General features: G+C 43.9%; 1 long non-coding RNA gene across 1 annotated transcript in view; it reads left to right on the top strand.

The window, feature by feature from the left end:
• LOC147828759 (uncharacterized) overlaps positions 1-24,711 on the top strand; it is a 51,026-nt gene that overhangs the window by 23,803 nt on the left and 2,512 nt on the right. The window contains exon 3 of the long non-coding RNA XR_015450255.1: positions 5,166-5,241. This is a non-coding gene — a long non-coding RNA (uncharacterized LOC147828759). The remainder of the gene's footprint in view (positions 1-5,165; positions 5,242-24,711) is intronic.

The following is a 24,711-nucleotide window of genomic DNA, read 5'->3' on the forward strand; positions in this document are numbered from 1 at the left end:
CCCAGAGATCTAAGTCTGGAAGACTTGTTTTTAAAAAATAAAATCTGTTTATAAAACAGAAACAGGGCCACGGTTGGCCCTGGGAAGTAAGAGCCCCTTCCCCCATTAATTTATTTAATCATGTAATTAAAATTCCTCTTTTCCAACCAGAAAGAAGCCATCGTGTGTTTAAACTAGTTCAGCTGTTGCCTAAAAATGCCCATAGAGGGCCGGGGATTTAGTTCAGTGGTTCCGCCGCCTGCCCTGCAAGCTCAAGGAACAGAGTTTGATCCCCGGCACCAAAAAAAATGCCCATAGAATCATGTCACTTTCCTGCACATAACAAGCCTTCCGTTTATCTTTGCAAACAGATGTAAATCTCTCCACCTGATCTTCAAAGCTCTTTATAAGTTCACTCAGACATACACTTCCAGGCATAACTCGCCATAAGCCAAACTACTGCATCTACCTAGATAAACCACAGTCCTTTAAACATGTCAGAGACCTTCTCAGCTCTACTCCCTTGCCCAGTGGTTTTGAGTGCTTTAAAGGTCTTATTGAACAATAAGGGCAACATTCAAATACATCCCTACCCTAAAGGTCCTCCCTAAATGCTACCTGTACAAATACTTTCCCTGACTTACTCATTGACTCTCTGTATGTAGTGCTGTGCCTCCTCCTTTGTGTCTCTATTGCCTCCTTTACAAAACTATGCTTTTGGGCTGGGGATGTATCTCAGTGGCACTGTGCCTGCCCAGCAAGCGCAAGGTCCTGAGTTAGATCCCCGGTACCAGGAGAAGTATGCTTTTAACTGTATCATGGTTGGTGAAGACCTCAAGTTCCCTGAGGCCAGCTGGCTTATTCTGAAAAATTCCACAGAGCCTTTCTTGGGCCATTAAAGAGAGCTTTTATCCATTAAATGTTTGTTGGACTGAACTAGTCAATTGCCTACCTAGTTGTAGGTCTTTCCACTTCATTCCACAAGAGCTGCATGGGACCTTTGGGAAATTAATAAATATTGGACAGGCATCTTGCCCTTGCCCTGCTCCACATTGTACCTAGGTTCCTCTAGCCATGCTTGCTTTTCTGCTCCTTTGTATTTTATATCGTTCAACATACTTGAGCTGAGTGCCGGCCATTTTGAGGATCTTGCAACATTCTTATCCCCCTGACCTGTTTGTCCTCTCAGCTAAAACTTTGCTGAAAGACTAAATCAAAATACTGAAGCCAGAAGGAAGCGTCAATGCACCATTTTTCTGCTACAGGGTTCAAATTCAGGACCTTGCACTTGCAAGGCAGGCAAGGTACCACTGAGCTAAATCCCTGGCCCTTGATGCACCCACTCTAAATGCACCATGATTAGCCTTTTTAAGGTTCTGAAGGCCCTTTAACCATGTCTAGCAACCCCAACAGCTATGAAATCTTTCACTTTTCAGGGGGGATATTGTTTTATTTTGTGAGACAGAGTCTCACTATGTAGTTCAGGCTGGCCTTGAACTCATATGCAGCCCAGGCTGACCTCAAACTCTTGGCAATCCTCCTGCCTCAGCCTTCCAAGTGCTGGGATTACAGGCAGGAGCCACTACACCTGGCCCATTTTTCTGAAGACACCTGTCTCTTCCTTCCAAGATGACACTAATGAGATCAAAGCCTTTTAGTAGAGATTTCTCATCTATTTCATATACAGTGAACCATTGATTTACAAACTCAATTCTTTCTCTTTCTTTTTCTTTTTTTGCAGTACCAAGGACTGAACTCAGGACCTTGCACTTGCAAGGCAGGCACAGCACTACTGAACTAAATCCCCAGCCCATTGTTTTTTGGGGTTTTTTTTCAGCCCATTGGTTTTTTTGTTGTTGTTGTTTTGTTTTGTTTTTGCGGTACTGGGGATCGAACTCAGGACCTTGTGCTTACCAGGCAGGTGCAGTGCCCCTGAGCTACATCCCCAGCCCACAAACTAAATTTTTTTGAGAGGGCTGGTTGTACCTCAAGTTGGTCAATTGAAGGCTCAGGCTCCTCTCCACAACCTTCAAGTCTCTCTCCTGTATACAGGCACATCTCAGGGTCCTTAGAGAGACATTGGCCCAGGATTTCTCAATTAACCCCACACAGGAAAAGATGCTGTAATTTCCTTCTAAAACTCTTTAAGGGTTAAATCTGTATCTGAGACCATCTGGAGGCACAAGTGGCCAGCATTTGGATCATAACTCAAAACTTTGGTTATAAGTTAAAACTAACTGATCATAACCAAGTTGTTCATAGGTCAGGCCGGTTGTAACTTAAGGATCCACTGGAAATCTCTTTCCCTCTCAACATTTCTGTAAAAAAAAAAAAAAAAAAAGCTCTCTAGCCGGGGATTTAGCTCAGTGGTTCAGCCACCTGCCCTGCAAGCTCAAGGACCCAAGTTCGATCCCTGGTACCAAAAAAAAAAAGCTCTCTACTTCTTTCCTTATCTGTGTTCTCAGTCCCTTCCCCTCTAGTCTGATATGTGATTTCCCATCTTGAAATCTTAGCTAGTGGTGTTCTCCAGCCTCAAATGAACCTCCTGACCTCCTTGCTTCCTAGTTGACTCCTTATTAACTTTTAAGATCAGGTGGACTTTTCCCTGTTCTGTTGTTTCATAATTCCCTCCAGACAACTGTATCACTTTGCCTTCCATGTTGTTGGTACCTTGGACAGGAAAAGAATACTAACAGTGCATCATAAGTATGCACCATCTCTTTCCCTCCTCCCACCTGCTGAGGAGGATTCTCTTGGTCCCTTTGAGGCTCCCAGACTACTGTACGGTATTAGAATCATAAGTAAAAGTCAGGACTGAGAACAGCCAAGCCTTGAGGGATTTGACTTACGTTGGACAGGATGCAGTTATCAGTAGATGAGAAAAGGGAAGTGTGAAGAGAAGAGCCAGGACTGTCTGGAGCAGGAAATAGTTGGAGGAAGCATGAAGAGAGGGAAAAGAAAGGCTTTAGGATAGAAAGTGAGAATTGCTTTGGCTGATTAGGTGAAATACTTTTCACCTTTTACTCTGCGGTTTTAAAGCAATTTGAGAAGCTAACAGATAAAGACAGAATACCCTTAGCAGACAGGAGGAGAGAAAGAGAAATGATGTATAGGGTTTTAAGAAAGTTTTTGGTAGCCAGACATGATGGCACACACCTATAATCCCAGCACTCTGGGAGGCTGAGGCAGGAAGATAACAAGTTTGAGCCCAGGCCAGGCAATGTAGCAACTTAGTGAGAGCAACCTGGACCCTGTGCTAAGGTGGTAGCAGCATGGATCTCAAGAAGTTGATGTGTCCAAGAGCTATGGGCAGGTAGAACAGGCAAAATCTACCAGAGGACCAGACATAAAGTTTAGGGAGAAAGAAGGAAAAATATCATATCATATCATCTCAGTTATAATAACAGAAATCACCTCCATCCTGCTCCAAGGTACCTGAAAAGAAACTAACTTACAGTAAAATACTGGACAAGATGGATGCAGTGACACACATCTGTAATCCCAGCTATTCGGGAGGCTGAGGCAGGAAGATCGCCTAAACCCATGAATTTGAAGTGAGCCTGGGTGACCTAGATTCCAGTCCCAAAAAAACCCCCTGGAAAATGCATCATTTAGGGAACATTCTTGGGGATCCAAGAAGTGAGTCAGAAAGCCTGAATGATTCAGGCTTTTGGACAAGGAACAACTCTTGGAACCACCTGCAGCCTGAAACAAACTCCTCCTACTGCCCACTGGAGCGTTCTTCCACCTTGCTCCATCTTTTCCAGCTAGTCATTTGTTTAAAGGTGACAAGAGCAAATGGTGTCCATTTAAGATCTCCCCGCTAAAATTTTTTTAACTGCACTAAGCTAAACACCATGAGCACAATCAAAGTCCCTTGCCAGAAATAACAGGATCAGGAGCCACATGCTGCAAATGGCTGATACATTATCTATTGTTGCACCCAAAGTTTCAGACACTTCTAGGCTCTTTGAAAGGATGGAACAAATGATCAAGGGATGTGAACAGTTGATAAAAGAGGGAAGCAAATATAAGGAGTTCAGTTTTGGGGGAGGGAGAATTTATTTTAATAATAAGCAAAGAATGTTAAAATGAAAAGAACACAGGGATACAATTTCCTACCTATTCAGTAAGATAAAATAATAAAACTTAGCTGGGCATAATGGCACATGCCTGTAATCCCAGCACTCTGAGAGGCTGAAGCAGGAGCATCACAAATTTGAGCCTTGCCTTGGCAACTTAGAGACTTACCAAGATCCTGTCTCAAAAAAGTTTAGAGTCCGGAATGTGGCTCAGCACAAAGGCCCTGGGTTCAATCCCCAGTACAAAGACACACACACTCTCACAGACACACACACACATACACAATGCAGAGGCCTTGGTAAAACATACACATTTATACATTACTTACTTATTACACACTATTAAAATATCTTTGCTGGACCATCTGACAGCAGGTAATAAAAACCATGAAATGATCAGCTTTCATCATTTCTTTTATGGTGACACAACTTTTTTTAACTTTTTTTGAGATAGTCTCTTGCTATGTAGTCCAGGCTGCCCTCGAACTCGAAGCAATCCTCCTCCCTCCACACCCTGCGGTGACACAACTTTAGGAGAGAATTCCAAAGCTCTGTGTGTGTTGAGAGAAGGATTCAATACAGAAAAGAATAAGTAAATAGAAATCCTCCCCTTTGTGGCGCTCACATGTGACTTGGGGTAGGAAGACTTGCTGACAAACAATAAAAAAGTAACCAATGGGCCAGGGATTTAGCTCAGTGGTTTTGCCGCCTGCTGCGCAAGCACAAGGACCCGAGTTCGATCCCCGGTACCAAAAAAAAGTAACCAAAATAAAGGTAAATGGTATGCAGGAAATAAGGCGAGGGAGTGGGGTGAACAGGGGGTGCCAGGGTTGAGTTTGAGATAGGAATGTGCATTTGAGGGAACCTCTGATTAAATGCATGCTGCCCCAGCTGCTATCTATGAGTATTGGAGGGGTGAGTGTGTGTGTGTGTGTGTGTGTGTGTGTGTGTGTGTGTGTGTGTTAGGCTCTGGATGATTTTGCTGTGGGTTTTGTGAATATAATAGCTGTGAATTCTCTGGGCTGTTCTTACAACCCTTCTGAACTTTATTAGAATAATTATTTTGAGCCATGTGTCTTTTCAACAGAGCCTCTCCTCTTACAGGATCCATTGCGGATACTTTGAATCTGCAAGCCAAGTATATAATTTGAGCAGGAGCTTGATATGTTCCAATTCACAGGTATTTATTTATTTATTTATTTATTTATTTATTTATTTAACTGAGGACAATGTCCAGAGTGAGGCCATGGAAGTCTGGGGCTAAAATAATATGGACATCTGGGACCTTTTGCACTAAAAGGTATTTTGTCAGATTTAGTAGTACATGCCTATAGTCACAGCACTCAGAATGCTGAGGCAGGAAGATTGCTTGAGCACAGGAGTTAGAGACTAGCCTCAACAGTACAACAAGACCACATCTGAAACAACAATAAAACAAACCCCAGCAAAGAATCTTAGGTGGGCATGGTGGGACCCAGGTGTAATTGCAGCACTCTGGGAAGCTGAGGCAGGAGGATTCCAAGTTGAAGCCCAACCTGGGCAACTTAGCAAGACTCTGTCTCAAATCTTAGTATCTGAGCTGTTTGGATATCTTCTCCACACAGGGTCATGGTGGGACTCGCACAGAGTATAAGATGTGGAGTTCCAGAAGGAATGATCCTCAAAAACAGGAGGAATTTCGGGCTGGGAGTTGTAGCTCAGTAGTTGAGCACTTGCTCAGCATGCAAGAGACCATGGTTTTGATCCCTAGAGCTGGAGGGGAAAAAAAAGTGGTGGTTTTAAGAAGAAAGAAAGCAGAATGGTCTGAAAGTAGCCACAAAAACAAGGAAAATGTTACTGCTGTATCCTAGCCCCAAAGTACTTGGGTTTGGAACAAGTGCTCCCTCTACTTGACAGGAAGTGGCCTCTTTGTGGGAAAGACATTTCTCAGGAAAAGGGTGGAGATAGTCAGAGCTTCCTCTGAATTCAGATCTGGAGATAGCTGGGGATTTTCTCCACAGAGAAGTAAACGGCTTCCGATAAGATTGGGCAAAGGTTTGAGGGAGATGACAGTGGATGAAGATGTTGCTGGGAAATGGCTCAGAGGTTGTGAAAGAGGAGTTGATGACAGGCATTGGGATTTGGGGCTGTGACTGAGGAGAGGTGGAATGTGAGGCCTGCTGAAATTATCTGCACGCCAGTTCTCCAGTGGGCAGTTCCTTTGTTCAGTTTAGTCTGTTGGCAAGAGCCTTTTTTTTGTTTTGTTTTTTTCAGTACTGGAGCTTGAACACAGGACTTGCTCCAAGAGCTTTTGCCTCTGAAGTTTCAGGTGACATTATTAAGAGAAGCTTCTCCTCCAACATCTGCAACGCGTACATAGCAGTGAAGTCTCAATGAAGAGGGCCTCTTTTGGGGCCTGTGATTCAGTCTAGAGGTCCCACTGGGTCCCACTGTAAATACTGCCCGTGAAGCAATTCTGATACTTGGTTTGGAACCAGGGTCCATAACTCTACCACACAATATAAGCATCGGGCCATACCACAATCTGTATTTCCAGACCGTAGTCACAATCTGCCAAGTCTAAATCTCTGGGTATAATGAACAGCCATCAAAGTCTTTGTTCACAATAGTCCCAAATGGGAAACAACTCCAATATCCATCAAAGGAGAAGGAATAAACAAATGGTGGTATATCCATACAAGGGAATACTACTCAGCAGTAAAAATAAACAGCTGGGTGTGGCATTGGCCACCTATAATCTGTGCTACTCAGGAGGCTGATGCAGGAGTTACAAGTGGAAGGCCTGCCTGGACAAGTTAGCCAAAGCATTGTCTCAAAAGAAAAAAGAAAAGGGCCAGGGATTTAGCTCAGTGGTTTCGCGGCCTGCTGCATAAGCACAAGGACCCGAGTTCAATCCCTGGTACCGAAAAAGAAAAGAAAAGAAAGAGCTGGAGTTGTAGTGCTTCCTGAATTTAATCCAGAGTACTACCCACCCCTGCAAACAAACAAACAAAAAAATGAAACCCTAATCACAACATTAATGAATTCCAGTCATTATGCCAAAGAGAGGAAGCCAAACATGAAGGACTACGTACCACATGATTTCATTTTTACCAACTTTCTAAAATGGATTGAGGGTGGGTAAAGATTAAATCCAAAAGGACATGAGGGAATTCTGGCAGGGGAGGGTGAAGGAAAGGCTCCATATGTTGGGCTTGTGCCACTGAGCTACATCCCTGGCCCTAAGGCTCCATATCTTTTTTTTTGGTACCAGGGATCAAACTCAGGACCTTGCACTTGGGAGGCAGGCGGCAGAACCACTGAGCTAAATCCCTGGCCCCACACTCCATATCTTGACTAGGTGAGAGTTACATAGGTTTATATATTGAGCAAGACTCAACCCACTATCTACTTGAAATCTGGAATGTTTTTAGTATATTTAAACTATACCCCAATATATATATGCAGAATTTCTCTCAACTCAAGGGAATGGTGACTCCTAGGGGCATTTGGCAATGTCTAGAGACATTATTGGTTTTCCAACTGAAGAGAGTTAGTGGGGACTGCTCTTAGATATCCTCTTGAATATATATAAAGTCTAGAAATGTTGATAAACATCCTAAAGCTCACAGAACTGCCCCTGCAGCAGAGTTATCTGATCCAAAATGTCACTGGCACAGAGGTTGAGAAACCCTACCTGCCATAGGTTAAACACCATGAGTTATCATCATATTGATCTCTGGATTCCAGGCACCAGGAACCTCTCTCCTATTTGCTCCTAGAAGATAACAAAAACAGTAACTTTGGTATACCACTCACAGGCACCAAGATCTTCAGCATGACACAGGCAGCCATTTGAAGCTTCCAAAAAGGAAGCCATATTTCCCTGCCTGTCAGGATGGTTGGTGTACATTTGGAAGGAGTGCAGCAGAAGGCAATGCCAAAGGAGCTGGCAACCATTTCCTAAGGAGGCAGGAAAGCTTTGAAACTCTGAAGATAACTGTTGAGGGAGAACGAAAAGTAGAGAAATGAGACAATCAGGTGCAGGAGAAAGAAAGATGGATTCGTAGAAGAGCAACTGGAAAGAGAATCCAGTGAAAATTGAATCTAGCTATGGTGCTCCAAAGTTAAGCAAGAGGTACTCAGCCATCCCTACTCCCCACCTCAACTCCAATAACCTGCTCCAGCACTCTAGAGAATATCAAACCCAGCCCCAGGCTTCTCCACCTAGCATTCTGGACTCATTTTTTTATTTGTTTGTTTTGTTTTTTGAGATAGGGTCTCAATATGTAGTTAAGGCTGGCCTTGAACTCATGACAATCCTCCTGCCTCAGCCTCCTGAGTGCTGGGGTTATAGGCATATGCCACCACACCCAGCCTCCTGGACTAATTTTTGCACCATTTCTTGCTTTGAGATGTAAATATCACTTCATTAGCTAAATCTTAAGTGAGCCCAGAACATGGATAATATCTTACTACTACTGCTTTTTGTTTGTTTGGTGGTACTGGAGATTGAACCCAGGACCTTCACACTGAGCTACATCTCCAGCCCTTTATTTTTTTATTTTAAAACAGGGTTTCACTAAGTTGCTAAGTTGCCCAGGCTGGGGTTGAGCTTTCAGTCTTCCTGCCTCAGCCTCCCAGGGTGCTGGGATAACAGGTGAGCACATGATGCCTAACTTTCTTTAAATTCCTCACAATTACCAAAGTAATTAGTTACCTATACACTTGTTCCCTAATAGTGGCGCCAACAGTCTTCCTGGGGAAGAAACTGTCTTTGTTTAAGAACATAATTAGTAACTGTTTTAAGGGAACATGAGACTCAGGACCTAGGTCTGTGTAAATCAAAGCAGTAAGAGAATGAACCCAAATACTCTCCATTAAAAAATAAACCTAGGGGGCCAGGGATTTAGCTCAGTGGTTTCACCGCCTGCTGCGCAAGCACAAGGACCCGAGTTCGATCCCCGGCACCAAAAAAAGAAAACAAACCTAGGGCTGGGGATTTAGCTCAGAGGCACTGCGCCTGCCTTGCAAGCTCAAGGTCCTCAGTTCAATCTCTGGTACTGAAAAAAAAAATCTAAAATTTGGAACTGGAAGAGAAAAAGAGGAAAGCACAGAGATGAAGGCTGAACAATGTGTAAGGGAGTTGGACCTTTAACCATAGAAACAGCAGATAACTTTTAGGGGAAAAACCCTGATGCTGAGTTTAAAACTGCTCATGTTTCTACTATGGAAATCCCTGCATCTCTCAGGCCTTCTATAGAAATATCTAGATAGACACCTTGTGTGAGAGACTGGTTTACTGAAAAGTAAGGGGCAGAGCCTTGTTTTATATCTTGGTCAGTGTTGTTGGGTCAGGAACTGCACCAGTGGCATTATGGGAGAATTCCTGAGGTAACCAGTTCAGGTGGGAACAAATAACTACCATGAGAATGTAAGACCCTAAAGCCTTTTGAATAGGATTGAAGTTAATCATATCTAGATCTAAAATGCCAAAGAAGAGCCAGGGCATGGTGGCTCCCACCTGTATTCTCAGCACTCAGAAGGCTGAGGAAGCAGGATCTCCTCAAGTTCAAGACTAGCCTGGACTACATAGTGAGACCCTGTGTCAAAAAACAAACAAAAAGAGCCAAGGACATCCCCTGCCCTATCTAAACTATATTTGCATAGCTATCACAAGGGTCCTCTAAAAGTAGGTTGGTCTAACTTGGGCAGTGTGGTGGATTAACTAATGGTCAACTAGGAATGCCCAGCTGAACTGAATCAGTGTAGTTCTGGGCATGGAGGACCCGCCTGAGGATTGTTACCTATAGCATGAAAAGAAAACTGGAGAGGAGGATTGTGTGCTATTGATTTTCTTGGAGAAGCTTGCCATGGTTTTCCTGATGCGAACTTGGTTGTTCTTGTCAGAGGAGGAGCCTGAGTTCTCCCTGTCGCTGGGAATGGCTGCTGTTCTCATCAGGGGAGCCCTGCTCTTCACTCTGAGCTTTGCTTCCTGGTTCCAGTGTAGATCCCTCAGCCTGATGACGCAAATCCTATACCCTGCTGTCGCAGGCTTTCTAGCTTCCACCACAGGCCTGAGGGCCTTCCCGGTGCATATTCTCCATGCAGACTTGCATGAGGCATTGCCTGGGCTCTGGGCCTCTGGCTGGACTTGAGTGGGACATTGCCATGGGATCCAGGCCCTTGGCTGGATTCTTCAAGTCTCTAATGCACGAACAGATATAGTGCATTCCTCTGCATTTGACTTTTTGGGTAAATATTATAAAGTAATCCTATCAATTGTGTCCTGTATTAAATCTAGTCCCTTGCAAACCCTGACTACAACAGGCAGTATGCTCACTGGAGGAGGTAGCTAGTTTCTGTTCCAGTCGAACACTGGTTCATCTTCATGTATAGAGAGAGACATGTCAGTCAAAACTGGACGACCAGAAGGTCCAGAGTTCAATCTCTGGTACCAAAAACAAAACAAAACAAAACAAAAAAAACCTGGATGGCAATCATTAAAGGGACAATAGAACATCATGCAGCGGAGGGCTCTATGTCCGTGAGTGGTCAGGACTGTGTAGGGTGACAGCCATGCTTCCCGGAACATAAACCATTGTTCTTGGCCTCTTTTTCTCCTGCTGGCTCCTGGGTCACCACTGTTCTAGTTCTCCCACCTCTCTGAATGTTTCTTCTCAACCTTCATGGTTAATTCTTACTCCCATCAGCCCCTAAATGTGGGAGTGGGCAGAGTCTTCTTTGTTCTCTGCTATTATCTCTCTAGTTGGCTTAATCCGGTCCTGTGGTCTTTGTATTTGTCAGTATTCCCATCACCAAAACAAAACACCTTAGGGAAGAGAAGTTTATTCTGGCTCATGGCTTTCAGAGGATTCCATCAATAGTTGGTTGGCTCCAAGGCAAAATGGCATGGTTAAAGGGGATGGTGAAGGAACACAGTTCACCCCATGAGAGCCAGGAAGCAGAAGGAGAAGCAAGGAGCGCCAGGGATTTAGTTCAGTGGTGCCACCACCTGCCTCACAAGGTCCCAAGTTTGATCCCTGGTATATATAAAAAAAAAAAAGCAGCAAGGAGCCAGGGACAAGAACACACCCTTCCAGGCCACAGTCCCCAGCGGCCCACCTCCAGCCAGGCCCCACCTCCTAACAGCACATACAGCCATAAACTCAACGGAGTAGTCCACTGAGGAGTGTAGGGTCCCACAATCCAATCACCTTCCAAACACACGAACCTTTTAGGGGCCACCTTAGATCTAAACCACAACAGTCCTAAATGCCACAGATAGCCTGAAGAGTGACATGTTTACATCAATCTTGACCTCTCCTCTAGATCTCAGGTTTTTACTTAGCCAGTTGCTTGCTTGACACCTCCTCTAAAGTGTCTAATAAGCAGTTCAAACTTTTGCACCCAAATCACATTCACAGCCTCTTCCCTGTAAGAGCTTCCTTCTTCCAGTTTTCCGCTTTGCAGTAAGTGGCACTGCCGAAGACCCAACTGCTGCCGCGGAACCTGTCATTTTGTATTGCTTCTCTTTCCTCACCTTCCATATTCAAATACCAGCACGCACTAACTCCAAATTACAACCCAATTCTGCCCTCTTCTGTTATTTCCAAGTCTACCCCCCTCCATGTAGGCCACTGTTAACACCTACCGCACCTATTGCAAAAACTTCTAACTAGACCCCTGTTTCTTCCCTGGCTCTCTCCCTATAATCCATCCTTATCTGGTACCCAGAGGTATTATTTCACAAGAGAAGTTAGATCATGTCTCTTTCCTGCTTGAAATCCTTGAATGACTTCCCATCATACTTAGACTGAAAGCTCAAGTCCTAGAAGGGCATGAGGGCACAGCCTGTAATCCCAGCACTCTGGCGGGCTGAGGCTGGAGAATGGGAAGTTTGTGACTTAATGAGACCCTATCGTTTAGAAAGCACTGAGGGGTCTGGGATTTAGCTCAGTGGTTCCACCACCTGCCTTGTAAGTGCAAGGTCCTGAGTTCGATCCCTGGTACCAAAAAAAACCAAAACAAAACACTGAGGTCCCTCAGTATGAAGGCCTTGTGTTCAATCCCCAGTACTGAGGAAGGAAGGAAAGAAGAAAGAAAAGCTCTCAAGTCCTTATGTCCTTATTGTGGTGCACCAATAACCTATTGCTGCTTTTTTAAAAATTGACCTAAAATTCGGTGAATTAAAAACAGCAAACATAACACAGTGTGTGTAGGTCAGGTCAGAACTCCAGGGGCAGCTTAGTTACATGACCATGGCTCTGGTCTCTCCTGAGGTTGCCGTCACGGTGTCAGGCAAAGCTGTGGTCATCAGAAGGCTGGATGGGGCAGCAGGCCCCGCAGCCCCGTTCATCTGCCTGAAGAGCTAATGCCGGTGTCGACATGTGGCCTCCACTCCTCCTCACGGGAATGTTCTGCAGAGCTGTTTGAGTCCCTCAGGACGTGGCTGCTAGCTCCTGCAGAATAAATGGTCCAAGGGAGAACAAAGCAGAATCTTCTATGTCTTTTATGTCCTAATCTTGGACCACGCTTTGTGGTTTCCATATCACGTTGGACACAGGACAACCCTGTTCACCGTGAGAGGAATCACACTGGGAATTGATGCCCAGAAGCAGGGGTTGTTCAGGATCATCTCGGAGTCCAGCTCTCACACAGAACCCCTGAGATCCTTCTGTTATTTCCAAGTTTACTTCATTAATAAGTTAGATGAAGCCAAACTTCTTAAATAAAATTCATGTCCACATTCTGTGTGGGACCAATTTAGCCAACTTATTCTTTTTTTTTTTTCCATTAACAAACATTTTTATTAGAAATAAAAGCAGCAGAGTCCCATGTCCCATAGCAGGCAGGACATGAGATGAATGGATGAGCATTTAGCCAACTTAAATTCTCAAGAGAAACTTTTTGTTGTCTTCATTACTGCCAAATTTCTAAACCTTCAAAGGTAAGGACTCCCTCAGATGCTTCTCGCACTCTCACCACATTGGCCTCCTTTATTTCCTCTGACACATCCAAGCGTGTTTCTGCCTCAGGACCTTTGCACAGCCAATGTTCCCTTATCTGAGAGGTTCCATAATCACAATGTCCCCTCCTTTGAGAGAACTCCCTAGTCTGCATCTGGCTATCTTTCTGTTTTTCATAATACTGTCACGTTTTCCTGTGTCTCCATTCAATGCTAGGATATAAGCTTTGTATGAGCAGGAAATTGGGTCCTTTTTGGTCACTGCCGTTTTCCCAGTGCTTACAGGAACGCTGGGGATGCAGTATTATATAGTTGATGAACTACTGAATAAAAGGCTTTCCAAGGTCTGATGCAGCTTCCACAAGAATAACAGCAGCCTGCTTCTGACTTCATGCCTGCCAAGCCTTCTTACTCAGCATCTTGCATGCCTTAAAACCAACTAGGAGGGCTGAGGGTGTAGCTCAGTGGCACACGGTAGGGAACAGGGGAAGGGGACGTTACTAGAACCTCTGCAGTTAAGTCCTAGTCTCCTGCAAGCCACAGCAGTACACGGCGAATTACAGGAAAGGTAGAAAAATGAGACAGAGAAGAAGCTAGACTTTGGGTCTGATCAGTGCTGCTCTGGGTGGCAAAGACAAAAGCCCCCAGTTTACCGCACCTTTTATTCAGTACATCGGGAGAAACAAATGTAACAAATGACTTGCAGAGAGTTTAGTACATCCGCGTAAACAAGATGGTAACAGTCCAAGAACAGTGAGGAACTGAGTAGATGTTTGTTCCTCCCAGGATGTTTTCAGCTCCCAGGATGTTTCTTGTCCTGGACAATCACAGCGTCACCGGATCATTAAGGTGTCAGTTGTGACCGGAGGCCAAAATGGAATTATGTCTCGGAATTCCATAGCTGAGCTGTAGGCAGGAGAACTAGGCTAACCAAATGATTCTACCCTAAAATTATGTAGCATTGCTCCCGACAGCACAGCACTTAGCTAGCATGAGTAAGACCTTGGGGTGGGGGGGACACCCAGTAGCCTTCCAGAAGACTAATAATAATAATATCAGTAATATTTCACCCTCATGCTAGATTTACCATATACTACACATTATTTTGAGACTCTTTTTATAAATTTTATTTTATTTTATCCCATCCCCCTATTCTGAGTCTTTACGTACAAACTATCTTTCTCATTTCAGAGATGAGAAAACCGAGGTCCAGAAGGTCTAGGTGTATCACCATCAAGACCCCCAGTTAAGCCAGGCATGGTTGCACATGCCTGTAATCCCAGCACTTGGGAAGCTGAGGCAGGAGGATAGCCTGGACTACATAGCAAGACCCTGTCTCCAAAAACAAAAGATCTCCAATTAATACATAGTACAGCAGGATTTAAGCCAGGCAGTCTGACTTCAGAGGCCAGAGTCTTTATAGAATAGCCTTATTTTAATTTACATACCATGAAACTCACCCATCGAGAGTATATTATTCAGTGGTTAATAGTATATTCTCAGAGTTATGTACCCACCAATACTACCAGTTTTGGAACATTCTCATCACCCGAAAAGGAAACTCTGTACTCTTTAGCAGTCATTTCCATTCCCCCTCTCCCCAGCTCCAGGCAACCAATAATCTACTTTATGTCTTTATGAGTTTATCTATTCTGGAAATTTCCTGTAAATGGAATTATGTAACATGTGGCCTACGATGACTGGCTTCTTTCACTTCACATGGTACTTTCAAGATTCATTCATGCGGCAGCATGTGTTCATTCTCTCATTTGGATGGATATGCTAAATTTTGTTTACCCACTCATCCACTGATGAACATTTGAGTTGTTTCCACTTTGGGACTATTACAAATTGTGCTGCTATGAGCATTCATGTAGGAGAGTTTGCATGGACACATATTCTCATTTCTCCTGGGTGAGGTTCGTAATGCTTTGCTGTGCTGCCTCCTGGAGGGAATGAATTCATCACCACTTTGGTTGCTATATCAGCCTTGAGATTCTTGCTCAGCACAATTAGCACCTTCCTTACCTGAGGGCCCGATCGCTTTTGGGTACAGTAAAACCTGAGAGATGACAGAGCTCCTGGGAGGACTTGACGGAAGCTGCCCCCGGAGGGAAAACTGCTGCCAGTTACAGGTTCTTCACTGAGAGTCATTCCCCACATGGCCACCCCTCCTCTAGGCACTGGGTTTGTGTCAGTTGTCTGCACATTTTTTCCCCAGTGCCCTTGGTGATAAGCAGAAATTTGCCAAATGATGGGTTGGAGTCTGGAGGTGCTGTCAATACCTAGGAGCAAACAACAGTCGTGGTCAAAATATGATCTGTTTAGAGATTAAGTGCAACTGAGTGGTCCTTAGTACATTTCCTAACCCTTCGGCTTAGGCTCGCGCCACCTCATCAGCCCCTTAGGACTGAGTCTGTGTCCACTCACAGTGATTTATAGGGGATATTAATTATACAGAGTAATGGGTTTCATTGTGAAGGGGTTTTTTGGTTTTTTTGATACCAGAGATCGAACTCAGGACCTGTACTTGCAAGGCAGGTGGCAGAACCACTGAGCTAAATCCCCAGCCCCTGTGACGGGTTTTTTAGGGCAGAGTACTAGGGCTACTAGAGGGCTATTGCACTGAGCTATATCCCTATCCTTTTTTTATATTTTATTTTGAAACAGGGTCTCACTAAGTCACTAAGTTACCAGGATCGGCTTGAACTTTAGTATATGTGCTGCCAAAGCGAGCACAGGATCGGCTTGAACTTGCAATTCTCCTGTCTCAGCCTCTCAAGCGTGTGCCACCATGCTGGGCCATTATGGCATTTTCATACATGTATGTAACACACTTTGATCATAGCCAGCCCCCATTATCCTCCTTTACCCTTTCCTCTCCCCACCCCTCTCTCCCTAGCTTTGGACAGTCCCTTGCCAGGTTGGTGTCAGATGTCCAAACTGCCCCTATGCCTTCATCTCTGCCACCTTCTGCAGCCGAGGGGCTTGCTTAGGGGCCAGATGCCACAGTGATGGCTGTGTGATCAATGTCAGTAATAAACACAGGTACTCAGGAGGAAATGACCCTGCTCTGAGCCCTCTGTCTGGGGTGAAAAGGCCAATTAACATAGGTTGTTGCCTTGGTTGTGTTTTGACTTTATCACGGGGTGTGGTTAGCATGTTGTTCAGCACCAAATGAACTTTAGAACTCTCTGCATGTTCTTTATTGGACTAAAGTTCAGATCTGTTTACATTTCTGGTAATAAATCCTTGAATCCACACACATTTCCTTTGGGTCCTCCAGGGTTTTCTTTTCTTTCTCCAGTGACCTCTGGTTCTCTTAGGACATCCCCTTGAAGTAAGCTGCAGATGGAGTGACATCATACCCATATCCAAGAAAGCAGAAAAATGGGACAACCATATACTAAGTGGTTTTACTCGGGATCACACAGTAAATGGGCTGTGGGTTGAAGCTGAAAATAAACTCTAAGCTTGTCATTCATCATTCTCTTCCCACAGCGGGAGAGATTAAGCGGCCTTTCCATTGCTGTCTGGCTCTACATGAGGAGAGGACAGGCTATTTAGGGAGCAAATGCCTGCTGCACCCACACCCGGAGAGCCCAGGTGACTCAAATGTGCCACTCCAGCTTCTGGACTAGAGGGGACAATCTGGGCTTAACTTGAAGGGACAGTGTGCAGCCTTGCTGCCTTTGTTGTGGATAAACAACCAGGCCACTCTAGGGCTGCTCTAGGGCAAAGCGGACAAAGACGTCAATTTTGGGCTGCAGATTTTAAAACAGAAACAAAGTGACTAAGGCCGATTTTACTTGATTGGAAAAAGAAAACATCATTAAACAAGAAAACATACATAACAGACTTTTTTTTCTATTTTGCATTATTATGCTGATTGCTTTATACAGCTCATAATTTTTTGAGTTAAGAATGATACATATCAAGCTGGGCATGGTGGCACCCATCTGTAATCCCAGCACTCTGTAGGCTGAGGCAGGAGGATTGCCTGGACAGCCTGGGCTACGTAGTGAGTTCAAGGCCAGTCTGAACTACATAGTGAGACTTTTGTCTCAACAAGAAAACAAAAAAAGGAGTGATGCATGTTGGGTTGGGGTATAGCTCAGTGGTAGAGCACTTACCTAGCAGGCACAAGACTCCATCCCTGTCACTGCAAAAAGGAGGAAGAGGAAGGCCAGGGATTTAACTCAGTGGTTTTGCCACCTACTGTGCAAGTGCAAGGACCTGAGTTCAATCCCCAGTACCAAAAAAAAAGGAGGAGGAGAAGAAGATGGAGGAGGGCAGATATAAGTGGCATCTAAGAAGAAAAATTATGCTCCTGTAAGACAGATGTTTGAATTTCCTCAATGGCATACATCCTCTATGGGGAAAATATTGCCTCTAAAAGGGAAAAAATTAGTTCTTAGGAGAAGAAAAAGCCTTAGATATTAAATAGTTGGTGGCTCTCTGAAGTGCACCTCTACCCAGTGAAATGTTATTTCTTAGTATTTTATTTCTCTCAGTAAGGAGAATTTAAATTCAGTTTACTTTTTACCCTTGGGGGAAAATAATGAAAAAAATTAGAGGGTTGAAAAAACTTTTGTATGAGAAAATTGGCTTTCTCAGAGAAAACACCTATCAGCTATTAAACACCTTTAGCATCCTTAGGTCAGATCTTTTCTAAAATTCTCTTTCTTTCTTTCTTTCTTTCTTTCTTTCTTTCTTTCTTTCTTTCTTTCTTTCTTTCTTTCTTTCTTTCTTTCTTTCTTTTCCAATTTGAGCCAAGATCTCCTATGTAGTTCAGGCTGGCTTTGAACTCAGCATATAGCCCAGACTGGCCTCGAACTCATGGTGACTCTCTACACCTTACAGTTGGTTTTGTTTTTTGTGGGGTTTTTTTCCCAGTTCTGGGGACTGTACCCAGGCCTTCACAAATGCTAGGAAAGTGCTCTACCACTGAGCTATATCCCAGCCCTCCAAAATTCCTGTATGTGAACTGGGAGCCAGGTGTCCAGGGTCACGCCCTTGGAATGAGGCAGCTCTGCAAATCTAGAGGATGGAATTTACTGGGTAGAGACAGGTGGGCACTGAAAGAGAATGCAGTCCCCTGACGCAGGCTGTCCCCATCCCCTGTGCTTCTCAGCCACCTGGCTCATTCCAGTGACTGCGTGTGCTTACCTCCTGTTAATTTCAAGAATATTATGAATGCAAACCTAGAAGAGGAAGGTAGAAGAAATCTCTCTCACATTGTGTTCTTGCACCAATAGAGAATTCCTATGACCCTCTTTGTTTAAAATCAAGTATATGTGATGGCTCACGCCTGTAATCCCAGCATTCAGGAGGCTGAGGCAAGAGGACCACCATGAGGTCAAGGCTAGTCTGGGCTACATAGTGAGTTTAAGGCCAGCCTGAACTACACAGTGAGACCCTGTCTCAACAAAACAAAAATATCAAGTATATATCCCCAAATACTCTACCCTGGACAGAGCCCGCCGTTCAAGAACCTGCTCACTACTGGTTCCCAGGGTCTGCTCTTCAAAGACAGCCTGTCTCCCCTGGCTATTTGTTGGGAGTGTATGGAGAGAGAGTTTATTGAGCACTAAGACTAGAAGAGGCCAGGAACCCTGCCTGCTCAAAGGAGATGATGCTCATGAAGGTCCTTTCGAAGCCCGACCTAGTGGCACAGACCTTTAACTCCAGCACTCAAGAGAGGCTGAGGCAGAAAGATCGCAAGTTGAAGCCCAATCTGGACAACTTGGCAACTTAACAAGACTCTGTCTCAAAATAAATTTTTTTTTTCTTTTAAGAACTTAAATCTCAGTGCAAAAGTCCTGGGTTCAATCACTGGCATTGGATAAATAAATAAATAAATAAATAAATAAATAAATAAATAAAATTTAAAAGCTTGTTTTAAATTACAAAGTATATAAAGTATGTTCTTACAAAGCCTCCCCGAGAGTGTGAATAAGCTACATGGAGGAAGGCAGGTTTATTTAAGGATGATTGCTAGATTTCTGCCTCAGTTGCCACCACAAAAAGTTGGCATAATTGATGACTGTTTGTAAAACCCCTTTCTATCTTGGGGCAGCCAGGGCTCTGTGAGAGTGTGATAGACTGTCAGCTGCTATTCCGCCTTCTGCAGCCCCATCTCGGATTGCAGGCTTCATGGTTGTTTTTCATTGCGATCCTGTCCTTTCTTCCTGTGTCCATAGCAACTACCCGTAATGCAGGGGCTTGTCTTTTAAGGGGCCCCCTAAGATTCCTGCAGCTTTGCTCTGAGCCCGAGTTTCCCCTTTAAACCAGAAATAGATCTGTCTATCTCTCTCTCTTTCTGTCTCTCTCTCACTCTCTCAGCAGTATTGGGGATTGAATCCAAGGTCTTCACATTGAGCTACATCCTCAGCCCTTTAAAAATTTTTTTCTCCAAATATGAGAAAAGGAAAAAAATGGAAACAAAGTCTTTGCAAATAGGAAAGGGTGGAGGGGGTGAAGGGAGGGCAGGGGAAGGGGAAAAAAATAAGAACCAAGATACTCATGTAAGGGTACAAGATCCCAATGATGAATGTAACTGTATTTCATACCTAAAATGTACCAATAAACTTAATGGAAAAAAGATTTTTTTTTCCAAACAGGGTTTTGCTAAGTTGCTAAGTTGCCCGGGCTGAGCTCAAACTTGGAATCCTCCTGCCTCAGCCTTCCAGAGTGCTGAGATCACAGGTGTGCACCACCACACCTGGCTGATGCATCTCTTGGTGGTGTCTTCTAGCTCAGTCCAAAAGGATCCTCTTGCCATTTGAAAGCTACCTGTGTTGTGTCGCACTGAAAAGTTCCTTGCTTAGGATTTGGTTGTAGAGGACCAGAGGCCTCATACTTTGATGGACTGGCTAGCCAGTCATTCTGCAGAAATAATCTGCATCCCCAATGTGAAAAGTATGTGTATCCAATTTGCTATCAGGCAAAGAGTGTGCATTAAATGTGCTTCGGGTTGATGAAGGAATGCGTGAGAAAGTTCCTAATATGTTTGATGCAGTTTAATACTTATGTTCTCATAGCTACTGCGGTAGTAGGTGGAGGGGTTGCAAGTTGTGACTAGGCAGACAGACCCAAGTTCGTATCCTAGAGAGGCCATGGGACCTCTCTCTAAGCTTGGTTTCCTTGTCTGTAGAAGTTGAATAACAAGGAAACCTTCTTGATGGCTTGTGAAATGAGGTCATGAACAGAGAACAAAGATCAGAGTGCCTACGACATAGTCAGTGTTCAGTAAAGGATAGATGTGGTTATTGCAATTATTAACGAAATTGAGAGCTGAAAGAGAAAGGGAGGAAAACCTAGAGTGGTGGCACACATGTGTAATCCCAGTTAGTCAGTAGGCTGAGGCAGGAGGATCACAAATTCTAGGCCAACTTGAGGAACTTAGTGAGACTCTGTCTCAAAATAAAATTTAAAAAGGGGCCAGGGATTTAGCTCAGTGGTTCTGGCGCCTGCCTCACAAGCACAAGGTCCTGAGTTCGATCCCTGGTACCAAAAAATAAATACATAAATAAACAAATAAATAGAAATAAATAAAAAAGACTAAGACTACAAGTCCATGGTAGATTGCTCATCTAGCACACACAAGCCCCTGGGTTTAGTCCCCAGCACTGAAAACAATAACAACAAAAAAGAACAGTGAAAAATATATATCTCATCCCTATACTCTATTTACCTCCTACTTTTCCTCTCCTGGAGCAACTAATATTGAGCTTCCTGAGTATCTTCCAGAAATTCTCCTGAACTTAAAAAACAACTTTAGAGGGAAATTTATTTTGTTTTGCTTTTACAATACTAGAGATTAAACCCAAGGCCTCACATATGCTAGATGAGCAATCTACCACTGAACTACATCCCCAGCCGCCCCCCCCCCTTTTATTTGAGACAGGGTCTCGCTTTATAATTCAGGCTGTTTGGGCTGGCCTTGAGGTCACTATGTAGCCCAGGCTGGCCCCAAACTTAGAGTGACCATCCTACCTTAGCCTCCCAAGTACTGGGATTACAAACATGTGCCACCACACCCAGGGCCAGCACTTTTTATTTTGAGACAGTGTCTTGCCCAGACTGATCTTGAACTTTCAAACCTCCTGCCTCAGCCTCCCAAGTAGCTGAGATTGCAGACATGTGCCACCATGCCTGACAAGAAATTGGTTTTGAAGAGCACTGTCTTGGGAGTATTGTTGCAATTTCTTGGCTAAGTATTAGGCAGAGCAGATTGATAATAAAGACAGCTGCCCATGTGGTTGTGTTGGACCTCAAGTTTAGGAGTATTTTGACAGCATATTTAGTTCTTTGCAGCCTGTGCCAGACTGGTTAAAATCTTTCTAGCTATAACAAGACACTAGAGCTCAGAAAAGGAATATGATTCAGAAGTAGGATTCGCAGTTCCCAAACCAGAGAGCCCATCTCAGGGAGTCCCCTCGTTTCATCCTTCCTGACGGATGTCAGGGCAGGGCCAAGCCAGGCTTCAGGAGAGCTCCGGATGGCGGCTCATTCTCAGCATTCTCCGTTCACCAAGCCCACATTGTCAGCATTCCCCTTGGGTTTAGGTTCTCTTCTTTCCTCCTGGACAGAGATACATGAGGTCACATAGCTTCGCCTTCAGCTGCTGGAGGGCCCAAAGGACAGGGCAGAGGAGACAATGATTGAAGACCATGTGAAAACCTCATGAATTTCTTCCCTCCCATATTCTCCCTTGACTTGTGGCATTCTGCTTCTGTTCTGCAAAATGCACAGAACTTACATTTATCTTGGATCAACCTGGTAAATTTAAACTGTGAGCCGCACCTGTTTGTTGGCTAAACAGGGCTATTTGTTCCCATACTGTTAATAGGGCAACTGTATAAAGAGAAAGCAAAGTGAGCTCACAGCCTTGCCTCTGATCTCCTGCAAACAGATATCAAACCCTCCCAATTGAAAGAGATTCATCAACCTTGGAATTTCAGTATTTGACCCATGTCAAAATAGGATAAAATAAACCAGGCTGGGAGTAGTGGCATACACTTGTAATCCCAGCACTTGGGAGGCTGAGGCAGGAGTATCACTGTGAGTCTGAAGCCATCCTGGGCTACATAATGAGTTCAAGGCCAGCCTGAACTACATAGTGAGACCCCGCCTTTAAACAAACAAACCAACCAACCTCACTTGGATCTAGTCCGAATTCACTAAACTAGGATTTGTCTACTTTCCAATAAGTAAGGAACAAAGTAGTGGTCACCTTCTACCACTCTTTATATTTGAAGATGTTCAGGAAGCTTTTGTCCCTTTAATAGGAAATGAAAACCCACCCAACCTCTTTCTCTTTCACTTGCATTCAATTTCTAACTCCTCAGTCACTCCTGTGGTTCAGGCCTCTCTTTTCATGGCCTTTAAATCAGTCCAGGAGTTGGTGAAGAACTTACTCTGTGCATAATATCAAGTACTCTGGGCTGGGAATTTAACTCAGTGGTGCCGCCACCTGCCTCTCAAGTGTGAGGTCCTGAGTTTGAGCCCCAGTACCAAAAAAAAAAAAAGAACTCTAACAAGGCAGGTGTGGTGGTGCACACCTGTGATCCCAGCACTCAGGAGGCTGAGGCAGAATGATTGCCGCAAGTTCAAGGCCAGCCTGGGCTATACAGTGAGTTCAAGGCCAGTCTGAACAACACAGCAAAATCTTGTCTCAAAAAAAAAAGAAAAGAAAAGAAAAAACATAAAACAAAAAAAGGACTCTAACATAGCTTTCAATTTTTTGTTTTGTTTTTGTTTTGTTTTGTATACTGGGACTGGAACTAAGGGCCTCGTGGATGCCAGGCAAATGCTCTACCACAAGCCACACCTCCAGCCCCTTATCGCATTTGTGTGTGTGTGCGTGTGTGTGTGTGTGTGTGTGTGTGTGTTTTCACTCGGGTGCAAGTGCATACGTGCACATGATACTGGACCTTTGCACTGAGCTACACCCTGAACCATTTTCAAATTTTTATTTTGAGACAGGATCTCACTAAATTGTCCAGGCTGGGCTCAAACTTGCCATCCTCCTTCTGCAGCCTCTCAAAATGCTGGGATTACAGGCATGTGCCACCACACCTGGCATCCCTATTGCATCTTTTACTGTATTTTCACATCCTCTGCATCCTACTTGCCTTGGGAGCTGCTTGCCTGATTCATCCTTGGCTCTTTCATATAGAAGCACAGCTATATAAAGTGAAAATTTCCCCCCCGTCTGACGTATAGTACTTAAATATCAGAGTGAGTGAGTAATAACATTCTTTCTGGTTGCTAGGCAGTTCTGGTATTTATATTGATATTAGCTCATGATGCTTATGGAGATTTAATTTTCCTAAAGATCAAATGCTCATGTTAATTTGGGATACGATGGAGAGTTCATTTCTTAAGCAGTGCCAAAAAATTTGAGACCTGCTGGAGGCCTAGCCCCAGAAAGGCTGCCAGCAAAACTTGGGACCAAATTCCTTTATTTCTTTGCAACTCCGAGCGGAACAGAGGAGGCATTTGTGAATTTCCAAGGGCTTTGTGACTGAGTGAAGTCTCAGAAACACTCAGCTAGACAAAAACGGAGAAAGGACTGGAAAAGCAGAAAGCCTTGGAATTGATTTACAAGCAGTCCTATCCTGTTTTGAAATGAAACAAGACTACAAAAGACAAGAAAATGAGTATTACCAACTATTTCTCACAACACCCTCCTATCATTACAGATGAGGACTGGGAACCTTCGTGAAGTTAGAGAAGCTAAAATATCCCATGTGTCTAGCACAGGGCCCCAAACACAGTCAGTATTCAGAGCCAGTTAGTCCTCTTCCTAATTGTATGGCTGATAATAAGAAGGGTCAAAGGCAGGCATCATGGAGTTAACATTCCAATTACCAATTAAAACTTCTAGCTATATTGTCATATAAAATACAGCCAGTAAATGGCATCTCTTACCATCAAAACAATTGGTTTTCTTTTTTTTTCCCCTTAGATTCTTTTTTTGGTACATTTTAGGTATACAATACATTTACATTTATCATTGGGAACTTGTGCCTTTACATGATGTATCTTGATTCTTATTTTTTCCCCTTCCCCTGCCCTCCCTTCTCCCCTGCCACCCTTCCCTATTTACAAAGACTTTGTTTCCATTTTCTCCATTTCTCATAATTTTTCCCTTCTTTCCTTTCCCCGACCCCTCCCACTTTCCCTACCTCTCTGGATCTTTACTTCCTATTTCACATTATCGACTATCCATTTTAATCATTATTTACACTTTTAGTTTCTCACACCAGAGAAACTGTTTGATATTTACACGTGTGTCCTTTTTATTTCACTTCAGAGTATGTCCTCAATATGCATCCATTTAGCTATAAATGTCTCTAGTTTCTCGTTCTTTATGGCTGAGTAACAATTGGTTTTCATTATGGCAAGCTGCCTGTCCTCCTGTGGTCACATTGCTCAGGCAGAGATTGGTCCCATGGACAACGTGGTCTAGGTTACCCAGCCACCTTGGGCAGGATCTTGAGGTGGCCTTGTATCTTTGCAATTAGTCTTGTTCCTCTAGATCCTGACTGACAGTTATCTTAGTGTCATAAATAATAATATAATAATAATAGTGTCATGAATAATAACATAATAATGATGTCAGGCCTAGAGGTACAGGGCTATAATCTCAGCATTCTGAGAGGCTAAAGCAGGAGGATCACAAGTTCAACCCCA

This window comes from Heterocephalus glaber, unplaced genomic scaffold, assembly GCF_053883595.1.
Source record: "Heterocephalus glaber isolate CG9 unplaced genomic scaffold, H.glaber_assembly_v1.0 deba00000937, whole genome shotgun sequence".
Taxonomy (NCBI): Eukaryota; Metazoa; Chordata; class Mammalia; order Rodentia; family Bathyergidae; genus Heterocephalus; species Heterocephalus glaber.